Here is a 16,832-nt window from a genome sequence, read left to right on the forward strand (position 1 = left end):
AATAATCTATGTCTTTAGTATTGCAAATAGATTTCCTGCATTTTCCTGTGTTAACTCCCAGTGACCATTATAAAAATAATAATATAAACTCCATGTCCTGGTCATAATTGTTCTCTGTGTACAACCTCTGACTACAACAATGGGGATGGTATGGGACTTCCAAATAACCCAGATAATATAAGAAAACTATTGTAACTCCAAACCTGCTGGATGTCCAGTATGCTGAGTTTGTATTTCCCAAAAATGAGGAAGGAATTCTAAAGAACAATGGAGGTTAAGAGCAAGAAACATTGAGGAAAGAGAGCTTCCATCTAAGAGAGACAGAAGGGGCCCTGGAAAGTGGGTTGCTGTGTACTCCACCTACAGGGGAGGCTTTATGGAGCAAAAATCACAAGGTGGATATGAAATCTGAGGCAGGTATAAGGTGGGACAAAACTGTGATCAACCAATATGATTACAAGTATAGTTACTTAGATAATAATGATCCAATGGGGGAGCAAGTCACACAGCAAGTGTGCGTGGAAAGAACAAAGACCTTCCCTGGAAGGGATGGGTCAAGATCCTGGTCTTCCATCCAGGTGACTGGTACCTATTTAGAATATCAGTCAATACTGATATTTAGGGAAGTATGTAGATGTAGTCATTCCATCTTTATCTCGTGGTCTGGCCTTCAGCAAATGTGCCTCCACCCACAGTTGTATCTTCTGCACTAACTCCCTCAAGGCCCTACCCTGTCTGACTGCCTATAATATTTCTACCTAATTTAGTTGTCTACAATAAGGGCACATGCAAGGGCTACTTCTTCAAGCTATGGGACAGGATGTCTAGTTAGGATACAGTACCAGGCAAGAGGGTGGTCATCAAAGGTGTTGGCCCACATGCCCTGCTGTGCAGTCATCCTGATGGGTCTGAAGGCTTTGCTCACTCATGAAGCCTACAGAATAGGACACTGCAAGGGTGAGAGCAAGTGAATCAGCACCCTGGGACAGCAGCAATCCACATGAGGAGCTAGGCCACAGCGGGAGGCCGGTGAGTGTAACAGCCTTCCTTTTGGAAAAGGACTTTGGTCTTTGTGTCAATGGAACCCAGTAGTTCTGGGGACTCAGCCATGCTGCATTGTCTCATGTTCACAGACACCTTGCTGCTCCTCCCTACTCAGGCAGCCCAGGGGACAGGAACAGCTCTGTGCCACTCTGAGGTGATGTGCTAGGAGTGGGGCAGCAAGACAACAAGTGCTTCACACTCAGGGCAACCTCCCAGCCTTGGACTAGCTGCTTTCGGGCTGCTTTGGTATGAAAGAGAAGTAACTCTTGTTTTTAAATTGCTACCATTTTTAATAGATGTGGAAATGTCTTATCTCAATCTGATGTAAACCATTTATGATCATTGCCAACATCATATTGAAGGGGAAAAACTGAAAGCTTTCCCTCTAAAATTAGGAATAAGAATGTCTACTATCACTACTCCTGTTCAACACAGTCAGAATAATCAGGCAAGAAAAATAAAAAGGATCCATGGAGGAGAGGATAAGGTCAAAGTGTCAGCATTTGCAGATGACATGATCTTCTACTTATAGGAACCCAAAAATACCACCAAAGGACTCCTAGAGGAAACAGATTTAATGATGTAGCATGATACAAACTAAACATACAAAAATCAATAATATTCCTACATACAAATAATGAACTCCCTGGGGAAGGAATTAAGAAAACAAAACCATTCACAGTAGGACTGAGCAAAGTGAAATACTTAGGAATTAATCTGACCAAGGCAATGAAAGACCTCTACAATGAAAATTACATCACTCTAACAAAGGAAATTGAGGACATCAGCAAATGGGAAGATATCCCTTGTTCCTGCATAGGAAGAACCATTGTAACCTAAAAAGCTGTAGTTCCAAAATTGATTTATAGATTTAACACAATACCAATCAAAATGCCAACAGCATTTCTCATAGATCTAACAAAAACAATCCCAAAATTCATATAGAATCAGAAGAGACCCAGAATAGCAACAGCAATCCTGAGCAACAGGAGCAAAGCAGAAGACACCACAACCCCAGATTTAAAACTGCACTACAAAGCTACTGTGAGGAAAACAGCATGGTATTACCAAAAACAAACAAACAAACAAAAAAACAGGCATGTGGATCAATGGAATGGGGTAGAAGAAGCCAAAATGACTCAAGGCACATTCAGCTATTTGACAAAGGAGCCAAAAAGCTACACTGGAGGAAAGGAAGCCTCTTTAATGACAGGTGCTGGAAAAATTGGATATCCACATGCAGAAGACTTAGTCTAGATCCATATAGCTCAGATGTACCAAACTAAAATCAAAATGGATTAAAGATCTAAATATTAAAATAGAACACTTAGTCTGCTGGAAGACAAAATAGGTAAAACTCTTGAAAATAAAAGCATGGGCAAGGATTTTCTGAACAGAACCCCCAATAGTATTCAGAACTAATACCAAAAATCAACCAATAGGATCAAATGTAAAAGCTTCTGTACAGTAAAGGAAACAACGAACAGAGTAAATAATTTGTGGACAACTTTCAGAATGGGGAAAACAATTTGCCAAGTAGTCCTTGAACAGAGAACTAGCATATACAATATATAAAGTACTAAAAAATTAGACTTCTCAAATAAAAAAACCCAATCAAAAAGCAGGCAACCAAAATAGACACTTTGCAAAAGTAGCATTAATGACCAACAAATATACAAAAAATATTTAACTTTGCTGGCCATTAAATACAGATTAGAAGTACACTGAAATACCGTGTTACTCCAGAAAGAATGGCTATCATCGAAAATATCTAAAAACAGTAAATGTTGGTGAAGATGTGAGGCAAACTGTTGATAGGAATGTAAACTAGTACAACCTCTGTGAAAGTCAGTGTGGAGATTCCTCAAAAACCACAAATTGAAATTCCAGTTAAGACAGTTATCTCCCTCTAGGTATCTTCTCAAAAGAGGTAAAGTCATCATAGTACATGGACACATGCATACCCATGTTTATAGCAGCACAATTTAATAGCTAGTTCTTGAAAATGACACATTATATCCATTAATGAATGAATAGGTAAATAAAATGTGATATTTATGCACAATGGAGTGTTACATTGCCATAAAGATGACAAAGTTGAGGCCATTTGTAGCCAAATAGATGCAAATTGAGAACATAATGTTAAGTGAAATAAGTCAGACACACAAACTTAAATAGCAAGGAAAAGAAAGAAAGCAAAACAGAAGATAGATAATTAGGAAGTAAGAAGATAGTTTTCAAATGGATAGAGGAGCAAGAAATGAAGAAAGAGGATAAGAGAGGAGGGAAAAAGAATGGAAAAAAACTTGGAAGGAAAAATGATGATGAAAATAGAACTTTTGCAAATGGGAAGGGAACAAGGGGGTGGGGAGAAGGGGAGGTATAGTGGATGAAAAAAACAACGAAGGACTAAGATGTATTGTGTATATGTACAACTCCTCCATATATATATAACCATTATGTACTGCAAACAGGTACTAATAATTTTTTTAAAAAACTACTAGTTTTTATATTTTCCTGTCCTATATAACCAAACTTAATCCTGACTGACTAACCCTATCTGCTTTATCCAAGACCCTGCACTGACGGTTGCAGGGAATGCAAAGGTTCTGGGCTTTCAGCACATAAGGGCTTAGCAAGAAGGTTCTGTCCAGGAACGAAGAGAGCACCGAGATGAGTCTGGTGGGCACGAGGAGGAGGAGCTCGGGAGACAGGTGGGAGACGGTGACAGGACTTGAGTGCCAGGCCCAGAAGGTTGGGCCCCATCCTGTGACCAGTATCAGGCAGGCAGACCCACCCCGTTACCCAAAGGAAACCCAGGACTTGTCTGAGGTCATCAGCGAGGTGGCGCTAGAGCCAACCTCAGTCTCTTGACACCTGGCCAGCACCATCCCTGTCCTAGCCACCTCTGAGAGATTGGAGCCAGAGTAAGAACGGAGAACTGGGCGGTTGCCCTGACCCCATCACCTAAAAGAGGTTTTAGGAGGTGCCAGAAGTCTGGGATTCAAACCTCCCTTCAAATCAGAGGACCCTTCCTGCGTCCCTTGCCTAGCCACACCCACAAAGCTGCAGGAGCCCAGTGGCTGCTCCACACACACAGTAAGCCACAGTGGGCTGGGTACAGCACTGGCTGCTCTGTTTGTATCATCTATTTACTGCCCTCAGAAGCCTCAAAAGAGAGCAATACTATCCCTATTTTATAAATGAAGGTGAAGGCACTGAGCCTCTAAAAATGAAGCCATCTAGCCAATAAGGAGTTGATGATGAAGTTGAGGTACAAAGCCATGAATACTGAAAAATCAAGGCCAAAATTCTTAGCACCACATTGTAATATCATCCCAAGCCGTGCCAAAGCATGGCTTCCTGTCTCTGCTCAAATGACGACCAGTTAAGAGAACATTCATGCATAGCAATCACCACAGTTTAATTCTAGTTTCTATGGACCCCAGGCTCCAAGGACTTACCTGTGAGGTAAGTACCTGCTGTGAGGTTCCATGAGGTTCCATGTATCTGCTGCAGCCCAGAGCCCAAATCCCATTCCTCAGTCACCCTGCCCATGACCCCACATGGGTAGAAGATCTGCTTCATAAGCGGTGGGCCTTCAGGTGTCCAACCTCCCTGGGAGCCTTAGTCATTCCAGGCCTCTAGCCTTGGCTGGTCATGAAGCAGGGCGATTGGAGTCCTCTGAGTCTAGGATGTAGAGGTCACAGATTGCAGTGGACTATTTCCTGGGGTCAGGGACACTGTTCTTTGTGTCCTGTCTGTGGCTATCATGATCAGAATGTATTTGTTATGATTTACACTGACAGTCTTTCAGGAAACAATTGGTCATCAGAAATGAAATTTTTCATTACTAACACTTGGAAAGTTGTCTCACTTTGTCAGTCATCCAAAGTGCATCTTTCCAGTTAATGTGGCAGGTCCACGTTCCAACATGAACCACATATTTTCCCTGGATTACCCCATTACTTTCTTCTGGAACTTCCACAGGAAACATACTGAGATGTAGCCTGTAGAGCCGAGGACCACAGATGGGTCTCTCTGCATTCCTTACCCACTCTTAGGTACATGGCCAAGCTTTGTCCTGGGCCGTCCCCAGATCATGCCATTTCCACCTGACACAGCTTTCCCATCAGCTACAGTCTCAGCATTCTTTTTTTTGTACCAAGAATCAAACTCATGACCACACGCATGCAAGGCAGGTGCTTATGCCACTGAGCTAAATCCCCAGCCCCCAGCACTCCTTTTCAAGCTGGGCCAAGGTCTCATACCCTACACTCTAATCAGGCTGAAGTCACATGTGTCTACCTCATTTTATTATAACACAGGTATTAGGGTTAGCCTAATCTTTAGTATATTTCGGTAATTAATAATAGCTTATTCCCTTTAAACACTGTAATCAATATTTCCATCTTCACATGTACCATTTAAAGCCCTGAAGATTACAAAGAATAATTTTTGTGTTCAAATTTCAAGCTCTTTTGAAAGATGTAAGATTTTGTCAGATACAGAAACACAATTTTTTACTCTTTCAGACATTTTAGTGTGGTCAAAATACTGGCCCAGAGCTTGTCACTACACCTCACAGACATTCCTACAAAAGATTCTCATGCTGTCTTCCTAACCCCTGAGGGACAGGCAGTTAAATGTCTGCATTGCCTACAGCAGGCCCGTGGACACCATGTCTCAAGTGTGTTGTATAGAGCTACTCTCCATGCTTCTAAGCCCCCCTAGCAGGAATAAGCAGGTGGTGGGCATGAAAGGCTTTTGGAACTCTATACATCATTGTCCCTAAGTAAGGAAAGCATAAAAGCCAGGCAGAGCTCCAGTCCAGTTCTCATTTCATTATCCTGACCCTCTTTGGTCATGTTCACTCTGAACCTCAAGTGTTCCATCAGTAAAATGGAAATTATAATAATGCCCTCTGTCCTTTCTCATTGTTGAGATAAAGTACTCAACACCAAACTTAAAAAGAAAAAGTTTATTTTGGCTCACAGTTTGTAGAGGTCCCAGTCCATGATTGGCTGACTTCAAAGCAGGCTAACATGGTACAGGGGCATTACAGGAGGGAAAATCAGTCCATCATATGGAAGGCAGAAGGCAGGAAGCAGCAAAAGCAAGCAGCAAGCAATGGCAACAGCCTCCTTTCTGTCCCTCAAATTCTATCCAGGCTACACCCCCGCAGGGCAGGTAGCACTCGCACCCTTGGCGGGCCTTCCCATTTTCCATACCCAGAACTATGACAAACCCATCAGTGGACTGATTTAGTAACCACACACCCTTAGTCCCAGTATCACACACTCTAGATCCAGCCACTCTGAAAAGCCCCACTGATAACCACATGAGGCTTGGGGCCCATCTAGACACAGGTCATAACACCTGCAGGGAAGCTCCTATGTGATAGTGGATGTGAAAGCACTTTACAGCCCATATGTTAACCCCATCCCAGCATTGGGAAGAAGATAAAATTCCTCTTTCCTACGTAAGTAGAGGTACAAGTAAGTCACACCTGAAGTCCTCGGTAGAAAAAGCAAGCTCAGATTCAGTTTTCCATAGTATACACTCAGGGCATGATCCCTATGGTGATCCAACTATGTGAAGGTTTGTCCCCAGCAGCAGGCAAATGGACAGAGAGGAAACCTCACATTGGCTTTCAGAGAGGGAAACCCAGCAAGAGCTCTCAGATCCCTCAGCGCTCCTTTCTGGAGGGAGCGGCAGGGTCCTCTGCAGTGAGGACCATATGAGTCCTGCTTGTGGCCAGCTCTGACAGACAGGTAGGGCAAGAATAAAGAATAGTTTTGGTTTCTGTGACCTCAACCTTGGGAAAGAGAAATTCTGCTTCCTATGATGTGGCTTGGGGTGAAAACAGGCCAGGAGGAAAGGGGAGAGGTCTTTGTTTGCTGGCCCTGTAGAATTCAGCATTATTCTAGGCACTCAGAAAATAACAAGAGCCATGGGAGTTATAAATTGTGGATGATATCCACATGTGTGTATATCTACATCTCTGTGTCTCTATCACTGTCTGTACCTGTACCTATACATCTATATCATAATATATTAGGTCTGACCTAAATTTCCCCATACACCACCTCTGGCTATAGAACAATCCATGCCCAGTCCCCCATGCCCGGTCACAGCAGCACCATCTGCACACTTCAAACATGACATCCTTTGTCCCTTGGCCTTAATATCTGGAATGGAATCTGTTGTCAAAAGCCGTGCAAAGAGAAGAGGAAAGCCAGCCAGGTCTCCAGTGACTGTGAGTCTGCCCCTGCCTTCCAGTTCCTAACCCCTAACACCCGCATCAAGTGTTTACCAGGTCCTGGGAGCACCCGCTATCCAAGGTGCTGGCCGAGTCAGCGCTAGGAAAGAGTTTAGGATCCAGTGGCACCGCCCACAAGAGGATTTTGATCTGAATGAGGCAGGAACTAAAGCCACTGTACACATAGCAACAGTCAAGCAGAAAATGGCACATGGTCCGCCACCTGGTGACAGGGAAAGCCAGAGTGAGGAACACCCAGCAGTGCTGTTTGAGACACTGGCAGTTCCTAAAGGGCTCAGGGCCCTAACAAGGCCAGGAAGCTCCATAGTATGAAGAGTCTCCAAATCTGCACTGTCTCCCCTCTTTCCTCAGTGCCATTCCTGAGGTCCCTCCATTAGCCCTGTCCTTCCCTGTCCCCAGCGCAGTCTCTTCTCTTCCTCCAACCCAGCTATGCCCAACAGGGATAGAATATGAGCCACATGTACAATCCTCAATGCACTAAAAAGAGAAACAAGTGAAAGTAATACTTCAACCCTATCTGTCCTAAATGTCATTTCATCATGTAATCTGCAAAAAAATGACAGAGAAATTTTACATACTTCATATAAAGGCTTGGAAATCTGATGCATACGTGGTACTTGAATGCCTTTCAATCTAGACTAAGCACATGCAAGAGCATGATAGCTGTGTGTGCCCCCGTGACCTCTGGGCTGGGCCAGTGGGACAGAAGGGGCTGAGCCTCTACCCTCAGAGAGATGCAAGCAATGGCCTTCAGACTGGCTCTCTTCTTCTTTTCCTAATCCACTCTTCACACTCCTGACTGAGCCTCCCCCAAAAGCAACCTTCAGGACCTCTCCATTTTCATAGAACTCAAGGCCTCTCATAGGCAGCCCAAGCATTTCTCCCCATCCACACTCCCACCCACCTGTATTGGCTTGCTGCGCCCAAGGTCTTCCTCTACCCAGTCTCTTCCCTTGCTTCACAGGAGCCCTTCCCCTGTTCACCAGCCCCTCTGATCTGAAACCTTAGTTCCCAAAGCAGCTTCTCTGTCCTCTCTGGACATCATTTCTTCTGCTATCAGGCAGGTAGGCAGCCTCTAGATGGACCTCATGAGCTGATCATGGGTCTCTCTGACTTGTAGGCAATTATCTTTATAAACTTATTTGTCTCTCCCTCGGGGCTACAGGCTTTCCAGGTTCAGATAGCCTTCCCAGGGATGCCTTTCCACAAGTACGCACAGAATTGGGCAGATGCAAGGAGAGCAGATGGATCCCACTGGGGACACAGTCTCTGCCCCAGAGCCCCGTGAAAGATATTCCAGGAGGCAGGTTAGGAAACGGAAGGCCTAGATCCAACACATAGATGTGGGGCTCAGAGGAACTGAAGGAAAAGAAGACAAACCCACCAACAGCCTGTGAACTGCACTAAGAACAGCACTGTTTAGAAAGCAGGGCAGAGAGCACAGCTGTGTCCTCCAAGCTTCCCTGGGTCAGAGCCTGGCCTGCAGGCAAAGGGACTGCCTCCTGGACCAGAAGTAGACGGAGTGGGACTCTGCAAACCCTCAGCCTCATTCTCTGGGGCCCCAGCATGGGTGAGTTTAAAGAGCCTGCCCTCTGCCTGTGGACAACGGAGGCCAGAATTCTCCATGTCTTCTGTTGAAGCTGAGGCCAGGACAAACCCTTGCTTTTCTCTGACCCATCAGCACTCACCTGAATTGGAGGCACAGAGAGAAAATTAATAGCTACTTTATGTAAACACCTTCTCTTCTTAGATACTATATTCTAAGGAAGAAACTGCTTTTGGTCTTAAAGATACGTTTTATGTTGCTGCTGCTGTACAAAAAGGATAAGAGCAAAATGAAAATACTCCAATGTCAGTCACGCCACAAAGGAGATTACAAATATATTCTAGGCCCCTTTCGTCACTACAGTTTTAAATTTCTGGAATAACACTTGTTCTAACCTGACGCATGTCCTCCAGTCATCTCCTCCAACCTCTTCACTAGGGCTGTGCAAGTATATTTGACCGCAGCATCTTGGCAAGGCTAACTCACCATGTGGCTATGGGCAGGTTCCACCCCCTGGGTCTCACTATCTTCATGCAGACTGCTATGTCTCTCTCCTATCATGGGGCCCTTCCAGCTCCCTAAATCCACAGCCAGTGACCCATCCCAGCAGGAAGTGGTGCTTCCCTGGGGAGCACATCTCACTTCTGGCTGAACTGTTTCTAATGTGCTATGACACAGAAGTTCCAAATTTCCCAGCCTCAACAATGGCTCTAGGGAATATCGTGTTTTCTTCTGCACCAAATGCATGCTGGAGCTCCAGTAGCCCAGGACCTGCCTTACCTGGCCCAGGAGGAGGAAGGAATTGACCTCCTGTCCTTCTCCTGTTTTCCCTTGCCATAGCCCTCAGGGCCACTATCTCTGGACTACTCCCAAACTCTATCGCCATGTCATAACCACTGTTAAAGTCCAGGCCCTGGTGTTGCCCTTCACTCTGGCCTTTCTCCAGGCCTCTTTCCTGCTGGCCAGGAGGCTTCTTCTACAGGAAGCTAGTCTCAGGTGGGAAGTGGCTATGCTCTGGCAGAATGCTTCCCACAGAATTCAAATGCATATGTCCTATCTAGGAGGAAAATCAGCTAAATTCCCAAAAACCTAATTTTAAACAGAATTTGAAAGCATCCAAAATGAACCAACAGAGAAATGTTTAGTGGCACTGGGGGAGTTTTGCAACACCAAATTTCTGAATTTGAGTGTGACTCTACTTTCCTCAAGTGTGTAGTCTTGGGAAATTTATTTTGCCCCTTCCAAAATCTACTTCTATAACTGTAAAATATCCATGATCCACTGACTTACCCCAAGAAGATATTGTGAAAGTACTTACATACTGTAAAGCTCAATGCCCGGGCTTCCTGCCCTAGTATACCGCCTCCTCCTCACCAGGATGTTCGGATAGATGCTATGCTGCTTCATCTCTGTCTTAGTTCCTCCAACACTCAGGAGCCCATCTGAAAAGAGGGGGCAAAACACATACTGGCCTTTTTTTTTTCCAGCCCTGCCCCACTCCTAACTAACCACAGCTTCCAAATATGTGTGTATGAATTTTTTCCCCTCTGAAAAACACTCCAAACTCCTGAACCCCACAAGCAGAATTTCACCAAAGGATATCTGACCTCAGCTTCATAACAACACAGCTGGGGACCATGCCAGGACAGTAGGGACAAGGTCTGAGTGGAAGTTTTCTGCACAAGAATAAATCAGGGGACATGGGGATCTTCCTTTTACAAAAAATGTGTTTAAAAATGCATCTCTTCTGATAATACCCACAGTATCTCTCCGGCCCCGCACGTTGCCTACTGTCATGGGCAGTGTGATGGTAGGCATGGTCCTGTTTTAAAATCAGGCAACACATGGACTGGGACTTTTACCACACACAGAGGCCAGTCAGATGATGACCCACCTGCCCCCAAATAGCAGATGCTCTTCTTTATTTAAATGTGGACATTTGTGGTCATTTCCAAAGCTTAATATTTTTTATTTTTATGAATACATGTTTGCAGTACATGCAGTTAATAATCATCCTGTGGAGCAGGTACATATACATAATACAGCTTGTTTTTTTCTTACCCCTTTTTCCTTCCCCCTCTCTAACTCCTCTTTACCCGTTTTCATGCTTGTTGACATTATTAATCTTAGCTCCTGTGTCTGGCATATTCTGTTTATACTCATTGAGGTTATTAGGTTCTTGGCTATGGTACGTCCTTATTCTATTTATTTCTCCTGTCCCTCCTCCTCATCCCTCACTCCTCACCCTTGCTCTCTTGGACCTGTTCCCATTTGCAAGGGATTCATCCCCATCTCCTACCCATCCTTTTTTTATTCTCTTCACTTGTATGTTGCCTTGCTCAAATGAAAGATACCTTACAGTATTTAAACTTGTGGATCTGATCTATTTCACTCAACACTGTAGTTTCCAGCTTCACCCATTCACCCACAAATGTCTCAAATTTGGCCTTCTTTATAGCAGAGTAGTATTCCGTTACATATAGATTCTGCATTTTCTTTATTCTGTTATCATCTTTATCCTGTTGATGGATATACAGACTGCTTCCAGGATTTAGCTGTTATGAATTGCGCTGCTATAAACATTGATATGCATGTATTGCTGTGTATGATGTCTTAAGATCTTTGGGGAAGATAACTCAAAGGGGGATAGCTGAGTCACATAAAATTTCTATTTTTAGTTCTTTGAGCAATTTTCATGGTTTCACTAGTTTACATTTCCACCAACAATGTAGAAGTGTTCCTTTTCATCACAGCCGTGCCAGCATTTGTTATTCTTTGATTTCTTGATGATGATCATTCTTTCTGAAGTAAGATGGAATCTTAGCATGTTTTAATTTGCATTTCTCTAATGGATAGAGGTGTTGAATGTTTCTTTATATATTTGTTGGCCATTTGTACTTCTTCCTCTGTGAAATGTCTGTTCATTTCAGTTGCCCATTTCTGGAACTTTTATTTTATGGGGTCTAAATTTTGAATTCTGTATATATTCTGGCTATTAGTCTTCTGTCTTGGGAATAGCTGAATTTTTTTTTCCATTCTATATATTGTCTCTAGTCGGTTAATTGATTCTCTTGCTGTACAGAAGCTTTTTAATTTTATGTAATCTCATTTGTTGATTCTTGCTATTATTTCTTGTGTAATTAATTATGGTTCTGTTTAGAAAATCCTTTCTTGCACCTATAACATCAAGTATTTTACCTAGTTATCTTGCAGTAGGTTCAGTGTTTCTGTTTTAATGTTTAGGTCTTTAATCCATCTTTATTTTAATTTAGTACACAATGAGAGATATGAATCCACTTTCCATCTTCCATAAACAGTTACCCAGTTTTCCCAGGTTATCTTCCCTCCAATGTATGCTTTTGACTCTTTAAAAATTTTTTTTTAAATTTTGTTTAAAGAAAGACTAAACAAAACAGAAATGGGTAGAAACAATACATACTTTCAAAGAAAAAATAAACAGTAAGAAATCACTAGTTGATTATTACATATTGTGCTCTTACAAATAGTTGTTCAAGATACAAAAGTGAAACATACAAAGTGGGGATTCAAACAGCAAGACTGCAAACAGTTCTGTTCAACTATCCAACAAAAACTCAGTAATATGGTTATCGGTCATATACACTTAAACATACATGCAGTTATCCATATCTTCATTTATGTTGAGATTAAACAAAGCAGGCTAAAATCACTCTGAACAAAGAATAATAGTATTTCTGGATTTCACATCAGGACACTACAGGATCAGCACTGGGTACTGTAGTGTCTCTTTTTCTTCAAAGTATTTGTTCATTTCATCATGCGTTATCAGATCAGCTCTTGTAAACTGTTTATAGGTTCTATGCATGCATGAGTCTTAACATGTATTTCTATCCTTTCTATATTAGAGGGAGAAACAAAACAAAGCAAGACAAAACAAAACATATTCCTATAAACACATAAAACAAAAGACATATAAAACCACTGTACAAGGAATTTTACAATGGTTACTGTGTTGTCTTTTATTATCTTCAATAGAACTGTCTGTATCAGACATATTATATTTGAATATAGCAGTACATAACAATAGTAATAAAAACAAAACTTTGTAGGTAGTGTAAAACTTCAAAAACAGGTAATAATCAAACCAGAATGGGTATCGTAGTGAATCTTGTCATCTTCAGTGTAGCTGCCTATACTCTCAGACTTGATACTATCAATCATAAGTTTCGAATAAAGTCTGTTGATACCAAACTGCAATCAAACAAACCAGATTTAATTAAGATCAGTCATGATAAAACAGTATAAGTTATACAGGACTCCAGATTAAATTAATAGGAAATTAAAGATGATTACTGTACTAAATCCTATTATTTTGGGAATAGCTGACCGTGCTCTCAGATCCAGTGCAAGTAGACAAACTGGGACAGAATAAAATCTATCTAAACAGAGAAGTGTGAGTAATGTGGATTTTAAATCCTGATACACTATTAACAATATCCTCTGCCATCTTTTTTAAGGCTATTCCTCCCCTTTCACTCCTCCATGATGCACTGTGCATTTGTGGGTCTCACCAACACCCTCAGTTTTTAGACTGGGGGGGGGCAACCTGCCATTTACCTAAGTGGTTCTGAACCTTCTCCCTCCTGGACTTGATCTCTAGTTACATTCCTTTAGCTATTAAAGCCTGTCTTTTCAACCTATCTACAAATACTGTTGAGTTGCCCCTATTACTCTCTGGTTCCCTGTCACATAGAGCATTGTTTCTCATATTTGATTTTTGGTCCATAAACCCTTTTTCAGGTTAATTATATTTCCTATGAAGAGCATCTCGGTGGACCCTACCTCCTGATCTACTCTGCCTGTGTCTCTCTTTTTTTCTTTTTCTTTTTTTTCTTTGTACTGTATTAAGGCCATCTGTAGTAAACAATATATCCAACCTTCTCTGCCTCATTTCTGTTGTGCTCTTTTTCTGCCATTAGTTGTCTGCTTTTCTTCTTCATTCCACTTTCTGTTCCATTCACTGAGGCCTCTCTGCCACTGTTCCTGGAATCCTAGTACTTTTCTCTCTCTCTAGAATGTTCTTCAGTATTCTCTGTAGAGTTGGTTTGGTAGTTGTAAATTCCCCCAGTAGAAGCATTTTGTTTCTCCATTAATTTCTAGAGACAGTTTTTCAGGGTGCATCAATATTCTGTTCTTATATTGTATTTCTGAGATCTTGATTATTATATGTCTGGGTGTGGATCTGTTTTGGTTGTAGGTGGCTGGAGTTCTGTATGCCTCATGCATCTGAGTATCATTTCCTTTTCCTATACTTGGGAAGTTTTCCTTAATTATTTCTGTGAATAGCCTTTGTTTGTACCCATGCTTCTTCATTCACATTCTTTATTCTTAAGTTATATCTATAACTTGTCATCTTCTAGCCTTTGTATTGTTACTGCCTGTTTCCTTGTTATTTTTAAGAAATTTTTCCTTTCGTGATCCCACATTGCAAACCTGTCTTCTAGTTTGGATAATCTATCCTTAGTTTCTTTCAAGCAGTTTTGCCAGCTTTCAATGGAGTTTTTTATTTCCTGGTAATCTCTTTGAACCTGCTTCATGTATTCTATGTTTTCTTTATATTCTTCATCAAATGTTTCTCTTCTTTTTTGTGCTTCTCCATTCTGTCTGTGTCTTCTTGTGGTGCTTAGCATTTCTTTTATTAATCTACTTATATCTTGCTTTACTTGGTTAAATATTTCACTTTTGAACTCATCTATGAGGTCCCTAAGATGTCTCTTTATGTCCACTGATGCTGTGTTTGGTATTGCATGTTTGCTGTCCTCAGTCTCTTTTGTATTTATCTCTCCTGGATCAATGTTCTCAGGGTTGGGGCCTGGGAACTTTTTCTTGTTGCTCCCTCTTCTCATATTTTTTGTTTCTTCCATACAGGTATATAGAGGAGGTGCCAGTCCCTTTCCTTGTTGGTTACAGTTCTTCTGAAGCCTGGCTAGGTGATCCTGCCCCAAACAGAGGTGGCTTATGCTGGCTCCTCCCCTCCAGGTCAGTCAAGCTGTGTTGGTATGCACCACGGTAGGGAATTGGTTTGAGACAACGTATTGGGTCTCAGCAAGGGGCGTGACCCAGGCCAAGCATACCCCACCAATCTCATCTGGGAGGGAACAACTGACTGAAATCACTACTGTTCCTTGTTCCTGCCAGTCCTGCCCGATTCCAAAATGTTGTCCTGTTGGTGCCCCTTTCCTGTGGAAGGGTTTTATTCCCAGCACTCACCGCAGGTCAGTGCAGGTTCCTTGCTGTCTCTGTTCTCCATTAGGCTCACTAACCTCCAACTTCAGTGTGACTGCACTTCAGTGTGACTACGGTTCCAGTGAGTCTAAGCGGTGGGAATTCAGACGCACAAGAGCATGGAATCTTAGCTGCCTCAATAGTAGCCCCAGGACTGCATGTTTGACTAGTTCTTTTTGCTTTAGCTTCTTAGTTGGTCAAGAGGATCCATGTCCCTCTGTCCAGGACTCCCCAGTGTTTTCTTTCAGTTTCTGAGTTGTCTGTCTCAAGGAGCCTCTATATTCTGCTCTTATCTATCTGCCATCTTTACTGGAAGCTCACATTTGACTCTTTTGTCAAAGATCAAATAACTGACTGCATCTAGGGATGTTTCTGTATCCTCTGTTCATCCCCACTGATGCGTGTATCTGTTTCCATTCCAGTACTGCACCATTTTTATCCCTACTTTGTAGTATAGACTGAAGTCAGGTATTATAATACCTCCTGTTTTGCTTTTGTTGCTCAAAAATTTTTTTGTTATTCTAGGCCTGTCAGGTTCTATATTAATTTTAGGATTGTCTTTCCTAAATCTGTAAAGTATGTTGTTGGAATTTTGAATGGGACTGCATTGAATCTGTGTAATAGTTTTGGGATTATGGTCATTTTGACAATATTGGTTCTGCCTATCCAGTAGGAGGGGATATTTTTCCATGTTCTGATGTCTACTTCAATCTCCTTTCTCAGAGTACTTTAGTTTTCTTTGTAAGATCTTTCACTTCCTTGATTAGGTTAATTCCTTTTCCATGAACTTGCTGTGAATGGTTTGATTTTCATAATTTCGTTCTTTGAATTAATTTTTGGTATACACAAATGCTCATGACTTTTGTGTGTTGATCTTGTATCCTGCTACATTGCTGAAGTTGTTTATTAATTCTAAGAGATTTTGGTGGAGTTCTTCCAAAGAAAGATTAATATTCTATAAGGCCTTAACTGCCTAGAAAACATTCTAGATACTCCTGGTTATCATTAGGCTTATATGCTAACAATCTGTTGCTAAGTGAGTTTGGGGATTTTTCTAAGAATGCTATCAAATACATAAGAGCAGATAAAACAAAACCAATCACATTTATTAAACCTCAGTTGGATGAATTAAGTAATTCTTTTTGTGTGACAAAGCAAGTTAAACCTAGTTCTTTGAATGCTGCCCTTCAATAACAGAAAATGGCATGGTAGTAAAATAATATAAGCCAATTAAATTATGAGCCAAAAATAAGAGGTCACTACATAGGTGGTTAAAAGCTGAACATCATTTAAAGCCAACTAACTAACATGAGAATTACATAGTACAAAGCAGGAATAAAAAATGCAAATTCAGACAAGTACATTAAATGTTAAATATAATTCCACTGTCCACTGTCCACTGTTGGGTATTCCTTACTGTCCTCTAGAAATCCTAGGGGGTTATAATTCTTCAGTGGAAATGATTTTCTATTACATAAATAAAAGTCAGAGGCAAAATAACAAAATTCTTAGGGTCTTTGTTTGACACAAATTGAGGTCAAAAGTAGATCTGCAACTTTACTTTGAAGAAAATCATCAAAAAGAATGAAGAAAATATGTCCTCTTCTCACTAAGGGGAACAAAATACCAGTTTTAAGAAAAACACGTACTAAAGATAATTCTGGAGCCAGGTAAGATTTTCCAGCTGATTAGGGG

The sequence above is a fragment of the Cavia porcellus genome, unplaced genomic scaffold (assembly GCF_034190915.1).
Source record: "Cavia porcellus strain 051 isolate PalLab524CR breed Dunkin Hartley unplaced genomic scaffold, mCavPor4.1 scaffold_1, whole genome shotgun sequence".
Taxonomy (NCBI): Eukaryota; Metazoa; Chordata; class Mammalia; order Rodentia; family Caviidae; genus Cavia; species Cavia porcellus.